Here is an 18,414-nt window from a genome sequence, read left to right on the forward strand (position 1 = left end):
GGTACTTGTGCAATAGCTCACAATTAGTTATATTTTTACAGACCACTGAGAATGATGTTGTCATACATATGAATTGCTCTTGATGATGTCATGATCATCCAGTTTTTGAATGGCCAATAGTTTGTCCAAATTGTTTAATCTTGCTTCTCTGGTTGCCTGAGAACCTGATCATAAAACAAAAGCAAAATGAGAGTCTGGATGGCTACCATAATCCAAGCATGTTCAGTTTAGCATAAAACAAAAGATCCCTTCTCACAAAAGGAAAAGAGTCCAAACGTCTTCTTCCCATTTATAAAAGAAAATTGCCATTGAGCTGCCATTTGTGCCTTATACATGCCTCTAGACCCTACATTGCAAGCACAACTCCATGCACAAACAAGTCTGTACAGCAGCACAAGCATGCCCACGGGCAGCAAAGTTGAAAAAGGACAAAGGTTTAGATAGATCATACAGTTTGCAGATATGTATGTTGACAAAGGTTTATCTGAAACACGCATGGTTCTAGACTAGCCTGATTTATCCGCAAACAGTGTTCTCAAAAGGGACAATAAACGCGCAGAGTACTTTTATATGAAAGAAAACAGAGAGCTCGTAGAGTTTGACTCTATTAATTTATAAATAAAAATGATTATCGACATGCATGGCACATGAAACTTGATTTATCTAAATCAGCTGCACAATTATATATAGTTGGATGGACATGCACAGGCACAATTATATATAGTTGGATTAACTCAGCTGGAAGGACCAGAGAGTGGCCCTGTATACGGCCTGCCTATCCTAATCAGATCTTTGACCTTGATCTCTCATAGGAATTGTCTCTCTTGGGTCTGGGGGCATGTGAGTGTGGGGCATTTTTGGAGTTTTCCTTCTTTTCCCTTGAACCCCAAAATAGGTGGACAGTTGAATCTTTGGAGGCATTTCAGATTTCCTTTATCATGAGCTAACAAACTGTTCCAGGAATAATTCTTTAAAGAAAGATGCTTTCCAGATTACAAACTAATAATTCGTCAAGACAGACAAACCAATGTATAGGCTGGCTGCCAGTATAACAAATCAATTCTCCAGCTCAACAAGTGGTGATATGAGGCATAACAATTGATAAATATCGAGAAGACTACTTAATACACAGAATGAAGCAGAGACCACGTGGCGGTCAGCTCGCAAATATTTCAAAAGCAGAGCAAAACAGGTGGGGACCAAAACAAGTGTCAAGGTAAAACATTCTAGTACCTTCATTCATGAGTGACGAACAACTCAAAATTCAGGTACTTCTCGAGTTCAAAAACTAGCGCAATGGTACAAAGTCCTCTAATTACCAATCTGCAAGCACTCTAGTACCTTTGCTGAGGTAACATATGAAAGCAGAAGAATGTCTAATTGATAATGCACCGTTTTCTTTTTTTCAAATTCATGTACTGTACTGTAATTCAGAACAAAGCAACACGCTTGCTAGTCCTCAAACTACTGGACTGCAACTCTGCAAGCATTGTACCAGCACACCGTATACCTATCTAAACCGCAATGCTCATTCAGTATGAACAAGAACGACTCAAAATTCAGGTACACACGAGCTCCAGAAAACAAAGGAACTAAGGAAGCATGAAAGTGGTCAAATTACTACCTGCAACCATTGCAGCACGATCTGTTTGGTAGTTCAACATGTACAGATCCTCAGTCGATCCACGGAAACAGATGCAGATGGTAAGTTCAGGCAAAGGGATGTGGACGCTGCTCCGTGCTGCTCCACCTCTACTACAAGTCCAGCAACTACGGCGCCGAGCCCTACATCGTCGCCCACAACTTGGTTGACGGCCGGCACCTCGGGAGGAAGAGGCAGCAGCCATGGCCGATGGCAAACCCTAGACGACGAGGGGAAAGGAGGGGAGGCGAGGACATACCACCGGAGAGAAATCCAGTACGCCGGAGGAGGTACGCTGGCATCGAGGCGTCGAGCTGCGGCGTCTTGGGGAGGCGCTGGACGGCGGAGTCTTGGAGAGGAGTCGGGCGGCGGCGTGTTCACGAGTCGGGCGGCGGCGTCTCCAAAATCCTCGAGCCCCCCCTCGAGCCTTCTAAACCGCGTGGAAACAAGTGGATCGAAGGGAAATTGAGGGTGTTGGGCTGTCGAAACCCCGTGTACCAAATGGGCCAACGAGGATTTCGGAGGATTCTGGGCCTCGCGAGGTTAATCCTCTGAAAACCCCTTCAACCCACGCCAAACAAACGAGGCCTAAAAGTGCACGCGCACCATTCAGTCGAACCGAGCGGCCGCGGCTCGACCGCTCGTTCCGTGCGCATCACCGCATCCTACGGCCCACGAGAGTCAGGTGCTTTTTGTCGGGTTCCTCTCTGTCCCTCCCCGCAACACTCCACCGCCGCCGCTCTCCCCAGAACCCACCCTTCACGAAATCCATCTCTGAATCCATCCGAACAGCCTCAAACGCAGTCGCGTGCGTGAAGCCGGACGGATTCGAGCAGCTACGTGTGCCGGATCGACCCGTCTCACTTCTTATGTGGAGCTCCGCTGCCTGGATGCCTTCCCGACGCCGGCGAGCCCTGCGCCGCCGCCCCTCGCGCCCCTCCAAGTGCGACACCGTCCGGAGCTCCTACGCCACCTACGAAGGAGGAAGAAGGGAGGAGTGGTCGCCGTGAGGTTGGGGCATGGCTGCAGCGGCTGGGAGAGGAGGAAGCACGAGTTTGAATCTAGCTGGAGCAGCCAGAGAAGAAGGAAGCACAGACGCAGAAGGGGGGAAGGGACCTTGTCGTCGATCTGGAGCAAGACGAAGACGATGGCGGGCAGGGGAATTTGCCGCTGCTGCTTGGATTGCTTATTGTGCGGCCGCTGCTTGCGTTCGTTTGTGGGAATTTAGCAAGGGTCCGAATAACTGCCACACGTGTGGCATGGACGGGAACCCACCCGCACGCTTCATGTGGCATGGACGGGAACCGGCCCGCACGACCACGTCCGCGCGCACAAAAGCATGGCCCGCACGTCCGGTGTGTGGCAACCCCGCCCGCACTGCCCCGTCCGGGCCAGACAACCCGCTGCCCGCACGACCCAGCCGTTCCCGGCCTCCGATCCATCCCCTCTCTCGTCTGTCGCCATCGTCCCCCACCTCTCGAACCCCGACCTCTGTCGCCGGCCTTCTCTGGTTGCCATGGCAACCAGAGCAGATCCGTAGGGCACTCCCACCGCAGACCACACCCTAACCCTCCCCACCCCCAGCCCCACACTCCAACCCAGCCCTCCAGAGACGATCATCTAAAACCAGGTGAAATCTCCCGATCTCATCCTTCTCATCCTTAAGGATGAAAATCTCCCGATCTTGTACTGGGTCCATGCTATAGGGGTAGAACATTGCATGGTTCAGTGTATATTCGCAATTGCCAGGCAGAATATACCAGATCTGCCATGTACTACGTTTGAGATTAACTTAAGTTCCTAGTTTAATTGACGCAAGTAGTTGGGTATGAAATGGATGAGTAGGAATCCCTAAAAAGGACAGGAAGGACAATTTTTGGAATGAAGGGGGTGGGAAAAATTAACTGCCACTTGTGTATAACGACAGTTGCCACCTTTCGTTGTCAGTAGCTGCCACCTATTTTGACCTGTTGCTTGCCATCCCTATCTTCTATGTGCAAGTAGCAGAAGAATACAATTCTTGTGGATTGTTGATGCCTTCTTGTTCATGCAGTGATTGAGAACACATCGGAAAGAAGTGAGACACGGAAAGAATGAATCACGAAGATGGCGTTGATGCTTGGGGTTCTCAAAGGCCAGAAACGCCCCCTTGGGATGCATCAGAGTACAGTCAACTCATCTCTGCAGGGCCGTTGCTGCCACTACTAGAACAGTATGCAGGCGTAGGTATGATGCGTGATAACAAAAGAAGAGAACCGTTGCCATCTTCGCAACGATGAAGATGACATTCTACTTATGTCGTACACTGTCATTTTTTCGCAGGTTCTTATGACCAAAACACTCTTAGGGGGCCCCCGTGGCAAGTTCAGTCACAAGGCGCTAACACTGACAAATGTACGGGTAGCCAACTTCAACTAGCTAGTATGGCTAATCAAGGTAATGCAAAACAAAAAAAGAGCACATAATGTTGTGGACATGAAAAATGAACATGCAAAAAAACTGGCAAAAGGACTCATGAGTTATCACGGATGAAAATGCAGAGCCTTCATGCAGCACGTGGCATCAGGCAGCACCCATGTACCTGCCATCGATGTCATACACATGTGAGTCCATAAAAAAAGTGAAGTTGCGGATGCTCAATTAGCAGAAGGAGCATAGTTGACAACTACAATTGCCATGACTGGACATCTACAATTGCCATGAATTAAAAACTACACTTGACATCCCTGGACAACTGTTGTTGCCATCTCTGGACACCTGCAGCTGCCATGGAGGAACAACTGAAGTTGCCATGCCAGTGCAACTACATTTGCCATGCCATGGCAACTGCAGTTGCCATACCGATGCAACTACAGTTGCCATGCCAGTAAAACTGCAGTTGCCACATCAGGGGCAACTGTAGTTGCCGTGCTAGCACAAACTGCATTTGCCATGAATTGACCAACCACTACTATGCTTACAGGTTATTACGCTGGTGGTAACCCGGCAAACGTCTCGTGGCAAGCTTCACAAATTGCAGGTGGAGCACGTCATTTTGGTGTCACAGGCCACACAAGATGGTCAAATGCAGCACAACAAGGTAAGGAAAAAAATTGAACCACAAAAATAGCACTACATTTGTTATTGGTAGTTATTTGTAGGCAAAACAATAGTTGCCATGTTTGTTGAATAGTAGCTGCCATGACTGGACAGCTACAGCTGCCATACATGTCCACGCGCAGACTCACGGCTTGCTGTTTGAAATGATGTCATGCCAAATCACTTGAAGATGGTGTGATCCATTGCGATACACATGTTATTCAAACAAAAATCTTACTCTCGTACCTGTTTTTTCTATTACAGGGCCTACAACTACAGTGAACAACGGCGCGGGGACATCTACTGCGGGGAGCTCTGAGTGCACGGAAGACGCGTTCCACCAGCCAGCAGACAATCATGCCGCAAACAATTTCAAGTCAGAGTCGGGAATGGCAATCATTCCAGCAATGCCGACAAGCACCCCTTTGAACACAATCACTGCCAACACTCAAGTAGATGGAACTGCCGCCGATACTGAAGTGAATGATGAAACTGACGACGACGCACAAGGGGATGAAGATGGTGGGCAATCAGAGATCGTGGTACCTCAGCCACCGTACATTGGGCAGAGATTTGAATCGTTTGAAGAAGCAAAGGAATACTACCAGACATATGCAAAGTTCCATGGATTTGCGGTCAACACCAAGTACCATAGGAAAATTAAGAAAACTAACGAGTACAGTAGAGGTGAGATGAGGTGCCACAAGGCACGGAGGAACAAGAAGGGAAAAGGTGTTGCGCCTGTCGTTCTGAAATGAAAGAGAGGTATCATTCTCAAGACTGAGTGCCCTGTCCGGTGTAAGCTAAACGTTGATGGAGGACAGTGGGTGGTCAATGAGTATTTTGACGAGCACAACCACCAACTCATAAAGAAGTTCGACCTGGTAAAATTTCTGACCGCCCACAGAGGGTTCACCCCCGTCGAAAGGCAATTCCTAAAGCTGCTACATGATTGTAACGTCGATGCATCAAGAATGGTACAGATACTATCTCTCATCCGCAGCAAAAAGGGGACTCTGAGTAGCATGCCGTACATACCAGCTGACATCACAAACCTACAGGCCAAGTACCGTAGAGAGAGCAGGTTGGCAGACATAGAGGCCACAATGGCCTACTTCGATGAGAAAACGAAGGAAGATCCAGATTTCTTCTACAGGATAAGGTTGGACGATGAGGACCGTGTCAGGAACATGTATTGGGGGGATGGTGCTACAAGGAGAGCCTACAAACATTTCCGAGATTGCATTTCATTCGACGCGACGTACCTCACCAATATGTACAAGATGCCATGCGCTCCGTTCATAGGAATAAATAACCACAATCAGTAGTTGCAGTTCGGCTGCGGGCTCGTCCGGAACGAAGACACGGATGGGTACGTTTGGCTGTTCAAGACCTTCTTGGAGTGCATGGATGGACTTGCTTCGATGAACATAATAACAGACCAAGATTTCAGCATGCGTGCAGGCATAGAGGAGGTCTTTCCGTTGGCAGTGCACAGGCACTGCAGGTGGCACATTATAAAGAAGGCTGAGGAGATGCTAGGACCGTTCTTTGCTGACTGTCCAGAGCTGCACAAGGCATTCGAGCTGTGCATGGACCACAACTTGACGGTGGAGGAGTTTGAAAGGAGCTGGATGGCCATGACTGAAACACATCAAGTCCAAGACAACGAGACTCTTGTTAGCCTATGGGAGAAGCGAATGTACTGGGTGCCGGCCTACTTCATGCAGTGCTTCTTCCCCTTTCTGCAGACTACGCAGCGCAGCGAGGGGTTCAATGTTGTTTTGAAGCGGTACGTCAGCCCTGGCAACTCATTGCTACAGTTTGCCAAGCAGTACACAACTTTGCAACAAAAAATTCTGGGATTTGAGCTATAGGTAGAAGCGACCACAACACTAAAGCAACCAAAATTGCTAACGTATTTACTGATGGAGAGGCAAATGAGCAAGATATACACCAACAAGATCTTTAACAAGTAAGTCAGTTGCGTTACAGTCTTATTTGCAGAAAAAGCACCAAGGCAGTAGGTGCCTTATAGAGTGCAATGCAGTTGCCATGATATGCAGTTGCCATGTTTAATGAAATACTGTTTGCCATGCTTACTCAGCTGCAGTTGCCATGTTCAATGAAAATCCTATTTTGCCATGCTTGCTCGGGTGCATTTTCCTTGTTGAATGAAGTGCAGTTTCCATGTTTAATGCACTGTGCTTCCATTGGGGCATGTTGGCATGCAAATGCCAATGTCAACTGGAAAAAATGTTATATTAGCGACACATATGCTAAAATGCAGTTGCCATGTTTAATAAAATGCATCTGCCATGTTTGTTGAAATGCAATTGCCATGTTTACTCAACTGTAGATGCCATGTTTAAATAAAAGGGCAGTTGCCATGTTTTATGCAATGTGCTTCCATTGGGGAATGTTGGTGTGGAAAATGATGATGTCCAGTTGAAAATGTACTACAACTGCCATGTCTAGTGTACTCTAGTTGCCATGTCTAGTGTACTGCATTTGCCATGTCTAGTGTACTGCATTTGCCATGTTCAACGAACTATATTTGCCATGTTCAATGAACTATGTTTGCCATGTTCAAACAAAATGTATTTCTATTTCCATGACAACATAGGGTGGTACAAGAAAAGAGCACATGATAGTTTAACAGAAAACACACAAAACTTGCAGATTCCAGGAAGAAATAAAGCGTGCCAGCATGTTCACGGCTTTCCAGGTGGATGAACATACGTTCAAGGTGTGTTCTATTTTGCGCATGTCAGATTCAGAATCTGAAGACCCGGACAAAGGAAGGAACTACTTCGTCAAAGCCTCGATAGGCGAAGGCGAGTACTACTGCCAATGCTGCAAGTTCGAACAGGACGACATTGTGTGATGTCACATACTAAAAGTAATGGACATGAACGCTGTGACACGGATCCCCTGCCATTTCATAAGGCGGCGATGGACTTGGGACGCTGACGACGCGTTGGCGCCGCAGACAACACACGCAGTTCTGGCTGTGCATGACGAGAGACCTGAGTCAACCATGGAAGCCGTGGGGCATGTTGTGCTGACAAAGAACTATGCTGAGCTAATTGATGAAGCGTGCAAGAGTGATGAGACAGCGAGAGTCGCAGAAAAACACAGGAAGGCACTGAAAAGAGAGCTTGATGAGATCAAGAAGAGGAAAGCTGAGGAAGCCTTACACCGGTTCCCCCGCACATCAAGTGTGCCTTCATCCACGGGGCCATCATCTGAAAACTCGGAGATAGGATCTGGAACAGCAAGCACACAGACCCAGGTCAGGAACCCACCCCGTTCCATCACAAAGGGTCATCCAAGAAAGATAAGGTACAAGTCGGGATTGGAGATTCAAGCAAAACACAAGAAAACGAAGAAAGGGGCGGGCAATCCATGAGCAAAAATTGGGGCGATGTGACATGGTCCTTGTGGACATTTTGTTTTGTACCCTAGATGATGAGAGTTTTTTTTTTTAAAAAATTGGGAGAATGACTCTTGAGGGGCATCAGAAGTGGAAGGAAAATTCATTGAGTGGATAAATGCAGTTGCCATGTTATGGGTACTTAATCTGCCATGTTATGTGTAGTTAATCTGCCATGTTATGTGTAGTTAGTCTGCCATGCTATTTTATACTAAATATGCCATGCTATTTTATACTAAATATGCCATGCTATTTTATACTAAATATGCCATGCTAGTTGTACTGGATCTGCCATTTTAGTTGTACTGGATCTGCCATGTTAGTTGTACTGTATCTGCCATGTAAATTATGCTGGATCTGCCATGTTGTTTGTACTGTATCTGCCATGTTAGCTGTACTGAAAATATGCCATGGTATTTGTAATGACTCTGCATGGCATATATTTCCATGACAATACGACGCGGTTTAGAGACACATAGTGTGTTGTGTGCAATGTATGTGAAACAAGTTGGAAAAAGCGTAACGTGCATAAACCGCAGCAAAGGTTGTGGCTACATGATCAACCTACCCATGCTAGCCGGTGCAGTTAGCGATGAAAAAGAAGAAGTAAAACAGCCAAAATGAAAAACGACGATGACTTTCATTACCCATGTCTGATGAACTACATTTGTCATCTTTTTTGAAACATCGTAGACGCATTCGAAACAGCAAACCGGTGCTAGAAACGATGAAACCATTGTAATAATGATAAACATAAAAACATATGTGTTTTAACGCCTAAAATAGGTTCACATCCACACATATATTACAGAAACTATTCAAATGTCGCTCACACACCACCACTACATAGTAGGCTACGTGGGGTTGCAGTCATAACATAGCACACAAACATAGTTTTTGACGAGAACAAAGAGATAGTACCTTACATTCCTCGGCAACAGAATGTAAGGTATGCGTCCGGTGTGTAACGCCACTGATCACTTGTACTTCTTGTTGATTTTCTTGACAGCTTCCTCCACGAACTCGCGTGCTCCGGACCGCTTGTTGAAATCTTCATTCGTCAACCAGTTCCATGTGTGGATTTTCCGGAGCTCAACGACCGTTGTAGCTGTGATAGCGGGGATAATTCTGCCTTCGCACTTTGTAAAGTATTCCAGCGCGTGAAAGCCACAGTCCGTCCTGCACGAGAAAAAGAGTCAGGTGAACACGTGAAAAGGACAGACATAGCAAAGATAGACTTCAATTCAGATGTGACAACAAAAAGAGGGGTTGGATTGATGTAAATGGCACATGAAGGAGGGGGTTAAGAAATTACGTGTTCCCTTGCTTCACAGTCGCCACATACTCAATCGGGAAATGCCTGATCTGGACCTTTGAATGCTCGTAGTGACGGTTCCATGTCTCTTTGAGGTTGTTGATGAAGAATTCGGCATGCGTAGTAAGGTCTGCATCAGCTTCCGAACGGATTGAATCAAGCACCTCAAAATGTTGGTTCTTCAGGTCAAGACAGATCACATAGTGGTGACCACACTTGTCGTGTGGGTCATGTGGTGCAAGCTCGTGGAACATGGGGAACATGACCTGCATTTAAAAGTGAAGAAATGAGAAGCAGACTTCACATAAAGAACAGCAGAGGGATAAAAAAATTAGAATCATGTAGAATGTTTGGTTATGGGTGGGGGTAGTTGAAAGAAAGTTTCCGTCCATGTATGAACAAAATGTGCCGTGTATTTTACTATCAAGTTGCCACATAGTTTGCACGGGATGCAAAAATCAAGATGCCAGTGTGCCCGGCAGCTGTTGCCACATGAAAACATCTGCCACATAAACACAGGTGCAGATGATGGCAAAAACCACACCATGTGAAAAAACAGTGCAGACAGAGAAGGAGTACTCACATATTTCTTCAGTGTGAGCTTGAATTCACCGTGTTGAGCAAAATTCTTCCTCAGGATTTTGTGGTGGAAGTCACCATCCCATATTTTGCAGGTCACACTGTAATGCATGATTATCTTGTCGGCACACACATCGGTGTGATTGTTGATGTAGTCGATCCCGCATGCAACTACATTCGTTGACATTTTACCGTTTGGCCTCACGGACTCGACAAGATCACCCAGGTCGACGTACGTCGCTCCGCATTGAATGACTTTGGTTCTGTCCAAACATGAGCTGTATGAAAACGATATAACATGGAAGAATCATGCCTACTAAGTAAAAAATATATGAAAGAACTAAAACGTAAGCGGATCGTGTATAGAAAGTACGAAGAAGATGAATGGTAAAAAAGGAGAAAAGCAAAATGAGAGATTATGGGGTGTGGTCATTTATGCTTTCAGCTCCTTCATGTGCTTGCTGCTGGCCCTCGCATTTCCAAACCGCTTAACGATATCGTACAGCTGGGTCTGTTCCTTAGTGGCCCTGAATTCGGGCTCATAGTCTTCCGCGGGAGGTGGGTGAACTACCCTCTGCTGCCTCACAGAACTAGGAGTGGCACTCCTAATGGTATCCTCAGATACCGTATCTACAGGCACGTTGGAACTTGATTGCCCTTGACCTCGTGAGGACCTCCTCTGCAATGCTGCCTCCTCGATCATGCGGTAAGCTTCGTCAAGTGACGGTGAAATCTCCTCAGGGGTGGCTGCAATGATAAAAAAATAAAAAGTGTGTTAGGATACCTAGAAAATCAAAAGCAGATGGATTGTGAGGAGATAGGGTGCATGATGTGAGATGTAGGTAGAAAAAGTGGGGCAGTTGCCATGTGTGGTCCAACTACAGTGGCCATGTCATAGCAACTACAGTTGCCATGTAGTTGCACTGTAGTTACCATCTAGTTGGACTGTAGTTGCCATGTCACAGCAACTACAGTTGCCATGTTGTGTCAACTCCACTTGCCATGTGATTGCCGTATGAAAAAATGCAGCATGGAAACAAAAAATGCAGGTGACATGGTGTGGCAAATCCAGTTGCCATGTGTAATGCACTATATTTGCCATGTGACAGCAACTACAGTTGCCATGTTGAATCAACTTCACTTGCCACATGGTTGCCCAAATGTCAAATGCAGCATGGCAGCAAAAAAAATGTAGGTGACATGGTGCAATAAATCCAGTTGCCATCACAAGTGAGAACCCCCAAAAAATATGATTGGGACAAAAGTCAAACTACAAAGATGTATACAAGAAAATCATAAGGACATGACAAGTGTACCTTGCACAATCGGCTCTGCGAACTTGACAGCCTTCCTGCCCTCGACCATTGGCTGCGCCATCATTGTGGGCATGCCTCCTGGGAAAGCAAAGGCAACTGGCAAAGGATCTTGCACCACCGGTTGATCTTGACTGATGCCAAGGCTGAAGCTTGGTGGGGTAAAGGCCATTGGGTGCCTCTCATTCCTACTGGCCGGACCACGAACGACTTGCGGGGCAGAATCCAAGGGTGAAAGATCGACAAACATATCTGAATTGGCCGCTACAGAATGATCGGGCTTATTTGCAGGGCGGGGCATGTTGTCAGCGGTATCAGCCGCAACTTTAATGACAATCTTCTTGTCTGGGCTATAGGGGACACCGACATTGACTGAGAGCCTGGAAGTGCGCTGATTTATGCTGGGGATTTCCATTGCGGGTAAAGGCAAAGTCTGCTCCGGGCGTTCACCTGCGTCACTCGTGCCCGGCTTGACACCTGCATCAGTTGTGCTCCGGTCTTGCAGTTTCTCCATCACATTGCTTTTGGCAGGTGGCGGGAATAGTGTGGACGCAGGAACATAACCAGACTCGTCTCTCCTGCTCCTAGCTACAGCCGGTGCATTGGGTATGTCTGTTGGTTGCTTGCGAGGGCTACGACGCCTAGGTGGAAGACCAGCACGCGAAATAGTCGCCTTAGCAGTATCTGCACCGACAGGAGCTGGAGCTGTTGTGCCTGAAGGAAATATGCCCTAGAGGCAATAATAAAGTTATTATTTATTTCCTCATATCATGATAAATGTTTATTATTCATGCTAGAATTGTATTAACCGGAAACATGATACATGTGTGAATACATAGACAAACATAAAGTCACTAGTATGCCTCTACTTGACTAGCTCATTAATCAAAGATGGTTATGTTTCCTAACCATAGACATGTGTTGTCATTTGATTAATGGGATCACATCATTAGGAGAATGATGTGATTGACATGACCCATTCCGTTAGCCTAGCACTTGATCGTTTAGTATGTTGCTATTGCTTTCTTCATGACTTATACATGTTCCTGTAACTATGAGATTATGCAACTCCTGTTTACCGGAGGAACACTTTGTGTGCTACCAAACGTCACAACGTAACTGGGTGATTATAAAGGAGCTCTACAGGTGTCTCCAAAGGTACATGTTGGGTTGGCGTATTTCGAGATTAGGTTTTGTCACTCCAATTGTCGGAGAAGTATCTCTGGGCCCTCTCGGTAATGCACATCACTATAAGCCTTGCAAGCAATGTAGCTAATGAGTTAGTTACGGAATGATGCATTACGTAATGAGTAAAGAGACTTGCCGGTAACGAGATTGAACTAGGTATTGGATACCGACGATCGAATCTCGGGCAAGTAACATACCGATGACAAAGGGAACAACGTATTTTGTTATGCGGTTTGACCGATAAAGATCTTCATAGAATATGTAGGAGCCAATATGAGCATCCAGGTTCCGCTATTGGTTATTGACCGAGAATAGTTCTAGGTCATGTCTACATAGTTCTCGAACCCGTAGGGTCCGCACGCTTAACGTTACGATGACAGTTTTATTATGAGTTTATAAGTTTTGATGTACCGAAGATTGTTCGGAGTCTCGGATGTGATCACGGACATGACGAGGAGTCTCGAAATGGTCGAGACATAAGGATTGATATATTGGAAGCCTATATTTGGATATCGGAATGGTTCCAGGTGAAATCGGGATTTTACCGGAACACTGGGGGGTTACCGGAACCCTCCCGGGGGTTAATGGGCCTTAGTGGGCCATGAGGGAGAAGAGGAGGGCCAGCCAGGGCAGGCCGCGCGCCCCCTCCCCCCCTAGTCCGAATAGGACAAGGAAGGAGGGGTGGCGCCCCCCTTTCCTCTTTCCCCTCCCCCCTTTCCTTCTCCACCAAGGCAAGAGGGGGGAGTCCTACTCCCGGTGGGAGTAGGACTCCTCCAGGCGCACCCCTAGGGGGCCGGCCGCACCTCCCCCCTCCCTCCTTTATATACGGGGGCAGGGGGGCACCCTAGAACACACAAGTTGATCTTCGTGATCGTTCCTTAATCGTGTGCGGTGCCCCCCTCCACCATATTCCAGCTCGGTCATATCGTTGCGGTGCTTAGGCGAAGCCCTGCGTCGGTAGAACATCATCATCGTCACCACACCATCGTGCTGACGGAACTCATCCCCGACACTTTGCTGGATCGGAGTCCGGGGATCGTCATCGAGCTGAACATGTGCTGAACTCGAAGGTGCCGTACGTTCGGTACTTGGATCGGTCGGATCGTGAAGACGTACGACTACATCAACCGCGTTGTCATAACACTTCCGCTTACGGTCTACGAGGGTACATGGACAACACTCTCCCCTCTCGTTGCTATGCATCACCATGATCTTGCGTGTACGTAGGAAATTTTTTGAAATTACTACGTTCCCCAACAGTGGCATCCAAGCCAGGTTTTATGCGTAGATGTCATATGCACGAGTAGAACACAAGTCAGTTGTGGGTGATACAAGTCATACTGCTTACCAGCATGTCATACTTTGGTTCAACGGTATTGTGAGATGAAGCGGCCCGGACCGACATTACGCGTACGCTTACGCGAGACTGGTTTCACTGTTACGAGCACTCGTGCTTAAAGGTGACTGGCGGGTGTCTGTCTCTCTCACTTTAGTTGAACCGAGTGTGGCTACGCCCGGTCCTTGCGAAGGTTAAAACAACACTAACTTGACGAACTATCATTGTGGTTTTGATGCGTAGGTAAGAACGGTTCTTGCTAAGCCTGTAGCAGCCACGTAAAAATTTGCAACAACAAAGTAGAGGACGTCTAACTTGTTTTTGCAGGGCATGTTGTGATGTGATATGGTCAAGACATGATGCTATATTTTATTGTATGAGATGATCATGTTTTGTAACCGAAGTTATCGGCAACTGGCAGGAGCCATATGGTTGTCGCTTTATTGTATGAAATGCAAACACCCCGTAATTGCTTTACTTTATCACTAAGCGGTAGCGATAGTCGTAGAAGCAATAGATGGCGTAACGACAACGATGCTACGATGGAACTCAAGGTGTCGCGCCGGTGACGATGGTGATCACGACGGTGCTTCGGAGATGGAGATCACAAGCACAAGATGATGATGGCCATACCATATCACTTATATTGATTGCATGTGATGTTTATCCTTTATGCATCTTATCTTGCTTTGATTGACGATAGCATTTTAAGATGATCTCTCACTAAAATTATCAAGAAGTGTTCTCCCTGAGTATGCACCATTGCGAAAGTTCTTCGTGCTGAGACACCATGTGATGATCTGGTGTGATAGGCTCTATGTTCAAATACAACGGGTGCAAAACAGTTGCACACGTGGAATACTCAGGTTAAACTTGACGAGCCTAGCATATAACAGATATGGCCTCGGAACACGGAGACCGAAAGGTCGAGCGTGAATCATATAGTAGATATGATCAACACATTGATGTTCACCATTGAAACTACTCCATCTCATGTGACGATCGGACATGGTGTAGTTGATATGGATCACGTAATCACTTAGAGAATTAGAGGGATGTCTATCTAAGTGGGAGTTCTTAAGTAATATGATTAATTGAACTTAAATTTATCATGAACTTAGTACCTGATAGTATTTTGCTTGTCTATGTTTGTTGTAGATAGATGGCTCGTGTTGTTGTTCCGTTGAATTTTAATGCGTTCCTTGAGAAAGCAAAGTTGAAAGATGATGGTAGCAATTACACGGACTGGGTCCATAACCTGAGGATTATCCTCATTGCTGCATAGAAGAATTACATCCTGGAAGCACCGCTGGGTGCCAGGCCTGCTGCTGATGCAACTGACGACGTTAAGAACGTCTGGCAGAGCAAAGCTGATGACTACTCGATAGTTCAGTGTGCCATGCTTTACGGCTTAGAACCGGGTCTTCAACGACGTTTTGAACGTCATGGAGCATATGAGATGTTCCAGGAGTTGAACTTAATATTTCAAGCAAATGCCCGGATTGAGAGATATGAAGTCTCCAATAAGTTCTATAGCTGCAAGATGGAGGAGAATAGTTCTGTCAGTGAACACATACTCAAAATGTCTGGGTATAACAATCACTTGATTCAGCTGGGAGTTAATCTTCCTGATGATAGTGTCATTGATAGAATTCTTCAATCACTGCCACCAAGCTACAAGAGCTTCTTGATGAACTATAATATGCAAGGGATGGACAAGACTATTCCCGAGCTCTTCGCAATGCTAAAAGCTGCGGAGGTAGAAATCAAGAAGGAGCATCAAGTGTTGATGGTCAACAAGACCACTAGTTTCAAAAAAAAGGGCAAAGGGAAGAAGAAGGGGAACTTCAAGAAGAACAGCAAACAAGTTGCTGCTCAAGAGAAGAAACCCAAGTCTGGTCCTAAGCCTGAAACTGAGTGCTTCTACTGCAAGCAGACTGGACACTGGAAGCAGAACTGCCCCAAGTATTTGGCGGATAAGAAGGATGGCAAAGTGAACAAAGGTATATGTGATATACATGTTATTAATGTGTAACTTACTAATGCTCGCAGTAGTACCTGGGTATTTGATACTGGTTCTGTTGCTAATATTTGCAACTCGAAACAGGGACTACGGATTAAGCGAAGATTGGCTAAGGACGAGGTGACGATGCGCGTGGGAAATGGTTCCAAAGTCGATGTGATCGCGGTCGGCACGCTACCTCTACATCTACCATCGGGATTAGTTTTAGACCTAAATAATTGTTATTTGGTGCCAGCGTTGAGCATGAACATTATATCTGGATCTTGTTTGATGCAAGACGGTTATTCATTTAAATCAGAGAATAATGGTTGTTCTATTTATATGAGTAATATCTTTTATGGTCATGCACCCTTGAAGAGTGGTCTATTTTTATTGAATCTCAATAGTAGTGATACACATATTCATAGTGTTGAAGCCAAAAGATGCAGAGTTGATAATGATAGTGCAACTTATTTGTGGCACTGCCGTTTAGGTCATATCGGTATAAAGTGCATGAAGAAACTCCATACTGATGGACTTTTGGAATCACTTGATTATGAATCACTTGGTACATGCAAACCATGCCTCATGGGCAAGATGACTAAAACGCCGTTCTCCGGAACTATGGAGCGAGCAACTGATTTGTTGGAAATCATACATACTGATGTTTGTGGTCCAATGAATATTGAGGCTCACAGCGGGTATCGTTATTCTCTCACCTTCACAGATGATTTAAGCAGATATGGGTATATCTACTTAATGAAACACAAGTCTGAAACATTTGAAAAGTTCAAAGAATTTCAGAGTGAAGTGGAAAATCATCGTGACAAGAAAATAAAATTTCTACGATCTGATCGTGGAGGAGAATATTTGAGTTACGAGTTTGGTTTACATTTGAAACAATGCGGAATAGTTTCGCAACTCACGCCACCCGGAACACCACAACAAAATGGTGTATCCGAACGTCGTAATCGTACTTTACTAGATATGGTGCGACCTATGATGTCTCTTACTGATTTACCACTATCGTTTTGGGGTTATGCTTTAGAGACGACCGCATTCACGTTAAATAGGGCACCATCAAAATCCATTGAGACGACGCCTCATGAACTGTGGTTTGGCAAGAAACCAAAGTTGTCATTTCTTAAAGTTTGGGGCTGCGATGCTTATGTGAAGAAACTTCAACCAGATAAGCTCGAACCCAAATCGGAGAAATATGTCTTCATAGGATACCCAAAAGAAACTGTTGGGTAGACCTTCTATCACAGATCTGAGGGCAAGATTTTCGTTGCTAAATTCGGATCCTTTCTAGAGAAGGAGTTTCTCTCGAAAGAAGTGAGTGGGAGGAAAGTAGAACTTGATGACGTAACTGTACCTGCTCCCTTATTGGAAAGTAGTCCATCGCAAGAACCAGTTCCTGTGATAACTACACCAATTAGTGAGGAAGCTAATGATATTGATCATGAAACTTCAGATCAAGTTTCTACTGAACCTCGTAGGTCTACCAGAGTAAGATCCGCACCAGAGTGGTACGGTAATCCTATTCTGGAAGTCATGTTACTTGACCATGACGAACCTACGAACTATGAGGAAGCGATGATGAGCCCAGATTCCGCAAAATGGCTAGAGGCCATGAAATCTGAGATGGGATCCATGTATGAGAATAAAGTATGGACTTTGGTTGACTTGCCCGATGATCGGCAAGCCATTGAGAATAAATGGATCTTTAAGAAGAAGACCGACGCTGATGGTAATTTAACTGTCTATAAAGCTCGACTTGTTGCGAAAGGTTTTCGACAAGTTCAAGGGGTTGACTACGATGAGACTTTCTCACCCGTAGCGATGCTAAAGTCTGTCCGAATCATGTTAGCAATTGCTGCATTTTATGATTATGAAATTTGGCAAATGGATGTCAAAACTGCATTCTTGAATGGATTTCTGGAAGAAGAGTTGTATATGATGCAACCAGAAGGTTTTGTTGATCAAAAGGTGCTAACAAAGTGTGCAAGCTCCAGCGATCCATTTATGGACTGGTGCAAGCATCTCGGAGTTGGAATAAACGCTTTGATAGTGTGATCAAAGCATATGGTTTTATACAGACTTTTGGAGAAGCCTGTATTTACAAGAAAGTGAGTGGGAGCTCTGTAGCATTTCTGATATTATATGTAGATGCCATATTATTAATTGGAAATGATATAGAATTTCTGGATAGCATAAAGGGATACTTGAATAAAAGTTTTTCGATGAAAGACCTCGGTGAAGCTGCTTACATATTGGGCATCAAGATTTATAGAGATAGATCAAGACGCTTAATAGGACTTTCACAAAGCACATACCTCGATAAAGTTTTGGAAAAGTTCAAAATGGAATAGGCAAAGAAAGGGTTCTTGCCTGTATTACAAGGTGTGAAGTTGAGTCAGACTCAATGCCCGACCACAGCAGAAGATAGAGAGAAAATGCAAGATATTCCCTATGCTTCAGCCATAGGCTCTATCATGTATGCAATGATGTGTACCAGACCTAAC

The sequence above is a fragment of the Triticum dicoccoides genome, chromosome 3B, assembly GCF_002162155.2.
Source record: "Triticum dicoccoides isolate Atlit2015 ecotype Zavitan chromosome 3B, WEW_v2.0, whole genome shotgun sequence".
Lineage (NCBI taxonomy): Eukaryota > Viridiplantae > Streptophyta > Magnoliopsida > Poales > Poaceae > Triticum > Triticum dicoccoides.